We start from the raw sequence: 7500 nt of genomic DNA on the forward strand, positions 1-7500 counted from the left end.
CATTTAAAGTACAACTGAGAGTCCTGAATAAAAAATGTAAAAAAAGGTAGAGCTGAACCTGGAGGAAAAGAGAGAGAGAGAGAGAAAAAAGAGAGACAGCGCGCGAGTCTTTCTCCTGACGGTGGCGTTTCACCCTGTAGCGATGCCATGCGTTAATTAGCAACAGAAGTTAAATTAACCTCACCGCAGGAGAGACAGAAAGGCAGAACCGCAGAGTTGGAGCGAGAGGGAGTGCGAGGGGGCCCTTGTTCTATCTGATCTCCTCCTCTCCCCATCACGGGGGGGGGGTTGGCTGAGACAAAAGCACCGGAAGCTCCCGTGGCTGTGGCAGGCCAAAGCACAGCGTCGAGGCCCTTTGTCCCCAAACCAGGAGAGAATTCTTCTCCCCGCACCCTTTGTGAGGCGCACTCCCCGGCAGGAGCACGCCCTGGGGAGGGCGGCAGTGGAGAGGTTGAGGGAGGGAGGGAGGGAGAGAGAGAGAGAGAGAGAGAGAGAGAAAGGTGCGGTTGGTATAGTGTAATGAGTAACAACATTGCCTCCCTGGTGGGGAACTGGGGTCCAAACCCCTGTCCAGACAGAGAACTTGGGCAAAACTCCACTGTCGCTGCCCTCTATGAATGAATGAATGAACGAACGAACGAATGAATGAAAAAGGAGGAAAGAGAAGAGAGGATGGAGGATGGTTTCTGCCTGCCTTTTCTTTTCAGTTTGCTGTAATAGAGCTAGTCTGTCACTCCAATTACCGTTAAGCCAATAATGTCATGCCTTATTTCGGTATTGTCTAATTCACTGCTTCATTATCACTCTTTTCAGCCATTCACGTTTTACATTTAGCCATTTGTTCTGTTAATGAAATCTGATTTGTCATCTGATTTCACTGAATCAGATGCCTACTCTCTTAGTTAATGAGGTGTGTGTGTGTGTGTATTCTTGCATTTGTACAAAGGGGTGTGTGTGTGTGTGTGTGTGTGTGTGTGTGTGTGTGTGTGAGGTTGTGATATTTACCCTTTTTTAAAATAGTTCAGGAAAAAGGAAAGGTGTGATCATTGAGTACATTTACATTTAGGGAACTTGGCACACGCTCTTATCCAGAGCTACTTACACGCTCTTATCTAGAGCTTTGGTTGTCTACTCAGAAAAGTATCCTTAGATTGCACAAATGGGTCCAAAAATACTCTTAATACCCTTACCTCCTGAACGTTAACCTGAAACAAGAAACATAAAGTGCTTTTAGTAACAGGGCAGTGTAATAAGTCACGCACTCTCCGGCTGTCTTAACTCCTTGTGAGCTGAGCATTACAGCACCCTGACAAAGCCGTGCTTTGTTGCGTGGTTCATGGCTCTAGTAACAACAGCAAAAAAACAACAGATTTGTAGACGTTTTTACAGCATCCCGACTGTCATAATGAGGGTAAGGAGAAATCTTTGGATAACGAAAATTAAGAGGAAAAATTTCAGCCATCTCATTTGCCACAGGTAGACAGTTAGGTGAAGGACACATTTCGTAGGTTTGCCTTTGATAATTTGTGAGTGTTGGGAATTAACAATTCACAGTTCACAATGCTAGCTAACTAGTTAGCTAGCTAAGGTTCTGCTTGTCTCTCATCACTCCCTCCAGCTTTCTGTCTTGCTTGATCTTATCATTTCCATCTCTTTATACTTTCTTTACACTTCTTTACATTGCAAAAATAATTTGGTCATTCAACTTAACTGACTGTCTGCATATGATACAGCTCCGATTTAGGAGTGCCGGAATGTTAGCAAGGTCTCGTTAACTTAAGGGAACAACAAACTTTATTATTACCCCATCAAACACAGCTTTGTAGGTATTACTTTTCTGATCACAATGATGTTTGATGGTGTAGTTGATTGTGCAAATGACAATTTCACTGACTACCACAAAAGAAATAATTGTATGATTTCAGCAATTTGTAAGCTTTCAATTACTGCAATGCCTATGTTGTTGCAGTATTTACAAGGTAATTGAAGACATCTGGATGTTATCACAAACAGTAATGAATAATCAGGACTCAGAAATGTTCTGGATCAACAGCTTGGATCAAACTGACTTTTTCCTGATATCTTGAGTTGGATGCTAGCATTAGCTTCTCAGAGACATGCTAACGGTATTGTCAAAAAATATAGCTATGGACTGCTTCTTCTGACCTTTGCAAATACTGTTCCATAGTTATTATTAGAGGTTAATGTTGTTGAGGATGTGGTGGAAATTTGAATAAACAGCAAGTCAGACGTGATTAAAAGAGTATTTTCCATCACAAGGAGCCACCACATAAAGTTCTTTACCAGTAATGGATCATCTATGGTCCTGAAGAAGCTGTTTACTGGATGGTTAGATTTGTTCTCAAAGAAAGGAGGGAAAATACACAGCAAGCAAAGGAAAAACCAAAACCATTGTCATGTGGTTTATAAGATATCTTCCAACTACATTTTTCAAGATTAGGGAACGGCCACGTCCAGATAAGTAGTCACTGGACTCTCAAACCAGTGGAAAGGCGGGTCCAAGAGCACCAGCTCCAACAAGAGCCACAGAACTTTGTTGATGGAAAATCGATGTCAGTCGCTCATCTGTCATGGTTATTCGGAGGTGATTCTTGATGAATTTCAGGGTGGGAAAATTTCATTCACAAACAGCATGGATAACCGGTGTTGTAGAAGCAATTTTGCACGAGCGGAGAAGTTCCTGGAACACCTCTTTGAAAGGCTCCAGAAACACAGAGGAACTCCAACATGCTGGTCAGCCTTTTCCGTCCGCCGTTCCATACCCTCCAAAATTCTTTTGGTTGGATGAAGCTCTTCTCTCAGATGATCCAAATTTGACTCGTACATCTCTACAAACAAAAAACGAGGCAACCCGTCTAAAAGGCTGTTTCGGTTGCGATGAAATGCTTGAGTGCTTCTCCTTATGTTGCACTTGGGCTTGGAAACATATTTCTGTAACTCCTCAGTCATAGAGTCAAGGATGTTCTTTCTAAAACCATCTTTTTCATCTTGGTCACCCCTATGCTCACTAACTGTGGATGTCACTACAGATCCCTCTAGTCTAGCGTTGGTCTTCTGTTGTCCTTTTCTCGCTCGTTCAATATTGACATAGCATTTGTGGGCTGTCTAAGACCTCTGTCCATAGCTCATCAGGAAAGTATTCCTCTCTGAAGTTCTGAATCTTTCCTGAAGTGCTTCAGTAAGCGCAACGACTCTTGCTAGGTCTAGGTGACTGATCCCGGATGGCGAGTTTGATCCCGGATGATGCCAGAGTCATACATGGCTGTCATGTGATGGGAGAATTGCCTGATGGTTGGGAAGATGAAGGAGAAAAATTGGGGAAAATTGGGGGGGGGGGGACTGTTTATCTGGGAAAAGGTATATTGTAAACACGTTATGATTGTGAAAAGGAAGGAAATGCATAACAGGTTGATGTTCTGACCTGTTGCTGCAGATAGATGGCTGCTGGTGTAGCCCCCCAAGGACCTCTCAGGCTGGCCCTGACAAGCCTATGGCCCCTTCTTTGATGGCCCTGCCTGGAGGAACATTGGCTCTGACCTACACTGGACCCAACTGCGTTTGTCCAAGAAACCTTGGATATCCTGCTGTGTCCGAGTCTTCCCCTTTTTCATTCAATATTTTTTCCACCAAATTCTCTCTGAAAAATAAACACAAACCATTAAGTCAGTAACATAGCCATTAATATTACACAATACTACATTTGATAGCTATGGTCTGGTGTGATTAAGGCAAGGCAAGTTTATTGATATAGGACTTTTCATGTACAGTGGCAATTCAAAGTGCTTCACATAAGATTATGTGAAGCACTAAAGATTAAAATTAAAAGCAGTTGATTTAAACAGAACAAATTTCAAATGGAGATTAAATGAATTAATACTAAAATAAATGTTTAAAAAATTAATATGCTAAAAGATTTCAAATTAAACATGTAAAGTGCCAAGATAAAAGATGAAAATAAAGACGAAATAAATTAAGAATTAAAAGAAATAAAATTGTGTTGTAATGCTGAAAATGGAAAAAGTTAAGTGCAGACCTACTAAACTAAGTTGAAAGCTTGGTCAAACAAAAAGGTTTTAGTAAAATTTGAAAGCATCTGGCGATGGGCTTCTTCTAATATTCTGACATAACAGCCAAACGCTGCCTTTCCATGCTTAGTCTTTACCTTGGGCAGAACCAGCGGACTCGTTACTCCTGACCTGAGAGTTCTGCCCATCTTGTATTGCTGCAGTATATTTTGGCCCATCCAGTTAGTGAGGTGCCCAGAGCGCTTCCAAAGTGAGTCGAGGGGACCATAGTTGTTTGGGAAGAGACCTCAGTAAATCTGAGTGTTGTCTGCACAGCTGTGCTAAGATGAGCCAAAAATCTTGTATGATTTGGCCAAGAGAAAGCATGTGTAAGAGCATGCCAAATAAGAACAGCCCAAGAATTAGACCCTGGGGGACACTACTGGTCACCCACACGCTTTCCGAAGCATTACTTTTTTATGGTCAATGGTAGCAAAGGTAACATTGAAATCAAGCAGCATTAGAACTGATATCTTCCCAGAGTTTGTAATTAAACAAATGCCATTAGCTACCTTAATTAGAGCAGTCTCAGTGCCATGAGTAGGCTGAAATCCTGACTGAAATTTGCCTAGAAAGCCTGTTATTATCTACGTAAAGATTTGAGCTAACTTACTGCATCAATTAAAATTTCATTGTTAACTGCACTACGTTGAGACATTCTAACCATGATAAATTTTTGTGGTGACCGAGAGGTCACGGGGTCATTGTCAGATATAGACCTGCTAACGGCTTGTGTGGATGCTGGTGCTAAAAAGATGACGCACTTACTATGTCGTTCAGCTGATACTAATTCAGGGGCACACATGGAGGTGAATTCATTAGTTTGTCCACCATGGCCAATAGTGTTTAGCTGTTGCCCATTTTGTATTTCTTTGAGAAAGTTTGGGTTTATGCTACGGGTGTATAATCTTTCCTACATTCTTTTGGATTTGAACCGCTGTAGTATTTCTCCGTGGTGCTTTCTGTTTGTAAGACATGGTTTGAATTTTAACTGGTGCAATCTCATCCATAACACTAACTGTTTTTGAGTTGAAGCTGTCCAGCAGTGCACCTGTAGTGCCGTGCACATTTGTATTGTCATTTGTAAATCTTCATAAATTCACGTCCCACGTGTGACATAGCACGCAGTAATGATCTGATGAAGTCGCATCCTTAAGAGACGACCTATTGAGCCCCGGTGAGATCCACACCAAATCCAGATAGAGACCATGACGATGTTTGCACCTGTTAACATGCTGTGAGAGACCAAATGTGGCCAACATGGAGCATAGTTCATTTGCATTTCCTTAAAATCATGAAATCATAAAATCATGTAAAATCACCAAACGATAATTGCTTGGATTGGGAAGTACCATAACAGCTGTACCTCCACCTCTCTAGCTGGTAAGTTGTAGCTTGGTGGAGCTGATTCAGTTAATATTCATTTCACCATGCTTCAGTTAAAATGATCAAATCAAGCCAACGGACTGTAATAAAATCATTAATTGGCACTTGTTTGTCGGTCATTTAATATTGGAGACAAACCAACTTTTAGTTCCAGATCAGTCGGATACTGCTGATGAACGGCTGTAAGAGCAGGCTGACATACATTTGTGCTTCCTTTCGTTTGGTTTCCAGTCAGAACAGATCTTCCGGATCTTCCAAAACTCAGTGGTGGGTGCTGGTGGATGAAGACTGTGGACCCCCGTCCTCAGGCAGAAGCTCCTTGACCTTGGAGGCTGATGACAGAGCGTGCAGTTTGAGTCCTCATTACCATCCTCATCATCACGGCGTGCCAGTGATGGTGTCCTTGCATGTGCTTGAGTCATACCGTGCCTGCTGTCACTCACCCTGTGAAGAGTAGGCTGAAGCATGTTGAGGCGGTCAACACCCTGTGATATGGCAGGAAGTTATGATAGTGTTACGTTTTGTAGATGGGTGGGTGATGAAGTGAAAAAAGACAACGGCCTATAAGCACTTGTACCCCAGTCCAGTTGGGGTGGAGGATATTGGGTTTATAAAGCGCTGTGTGTCTCCAAAATGCAGTTTTCTCTAAAGTTATGTTTCTATAAAGTCAATGTGAGCTGCAGATCTTGTTGACCCATGTACTGAGACATAGAAGACAAGACACCATTTTGGTTCCTCATGCTAGAAGTGGTCTCCTAAAAAAGAAAATGTGCATAATTGTTGCCCAAGTGTTTCAAAAAGTTCAGAAAAGTCCCTTTTAAAAGCTCCCTTTGAATGTCACATCTGCCAACACGCACACAATTTGAGTAATCACCTGATGGTCACCTACAATGTGAAGAAGTATGTCCAAGATGGTTAGACCAGGAAAGCAGTGGTCACCTTCGAGTTTGATCCTGTCTATTGACCACTGAGCCTCTGTCTGCTGGCTTCTGAGCATCTGATTTTCAGGCTCAAGTGACCCAACTTCAGTAAGTGTAGGAAGCGCTACTGAGTTGTCCGAGGCCAGCACTGTTAGCCGTGCTGTGCTATGCTTGGCAAAGCTAAACTGACCGAGCAGTGGTTGGGGAGAAAAAAGAGACAGCGAGTTCTCCATCGTTATCGATCTCGCTCAGTGTTCTTCTGCAACAGTTTGTAGCAGTTGGAGCAACGTGCTTCTACTGGTGTATAATAGCCAGCTCAGAACACACCTGGTTCTGACGTGAGGAGAGGCATCGTTTGGATTTGAGTTTGCCTCAGGATAGGACTTTGTGACCATGTTCCAGTATTGCTCCAGATTGCCGATAACCAGTTTTCATGTTCAAAAAATGACAAATATCAGTCCCGAAAAATAAGATGATGTTTTTAATGCCACTGTGTAGAGCGCTGAGATAAAAATGAATTACATTTAAGAAATTTAGACACACATTGGGTACACCCGTGTAGAGGAGCTGAATTGAACAGATTTACAGTTAACCATTCTAAACAGTTTAGAACTGAACAGTTTATTTTGAACGATTCAAGTTTAACACAGTATAACAGTGGTGAGTCACATCAGGTGTGTTGCTGTTCAGCTTGCTCTAACACACCTGGACAGGTTAGTGTTCAGCCTGGCATAACACTCCTGGACAGGTTAGCGTTCAGCCTGGTATAACACACCTGGACAGGTTCGCATTCAGCCTGGTATAACACACCTGGACAGGTTCGCATTCAGCCTGGTATAACACACCTGGACAGGTTAGCGTTCAGCCTGGTATAACACTCCTGGACAGGGTAGCGTTCAGCCTGGTATAACACACCTGGACAGGTTAGCGTTCAGCTTGGTATAACACTCCTGGACAGGTTAGCGTTCAGCCTGGTATAACACACCTGGACAGGCTAGCGTTCAGCCTGGTATAACACTCCTGGACAGGTTAGCATTCAGCCTGGTATAACAATCCTGGACAGGGTAGCGTTCAGCCTAGTATAACACTCCTGGACAAGGTAGCGTTCA

The 7500-nt window shown here is 42.8% G+C and overlaps 1 protein-coding gene across 10 annotated transcripts in view; it reads left to right on the forward strand.

Moving 5' to 3' along the window:
• Positions 1 to 7500, forward strand: part of wdpcp (WD repeat containing planar cell polarity effector) — an 85140-nt gene that overhangs the window by 67060 nt on the left and 10580 nt on the right. The gene's annotated exons all lie outside the window — the stretch shown is intronic.

This window comes from Electrophorus electricus, chromosome 10, assembly GCF_041902795.1.
Source record: "Electrophorus electricus isolate QZ-2024a chromosome 10, ASM4190279v1, whole genome shotgun sequence".
In the NCBI taxonomy this organism is placed as follows: Eukaryota; Metazoa; Chordata; class Actinopteri; order Gymnotiformes; family Gymnotidae; genus Electrophorus; species Electrophorus electricus.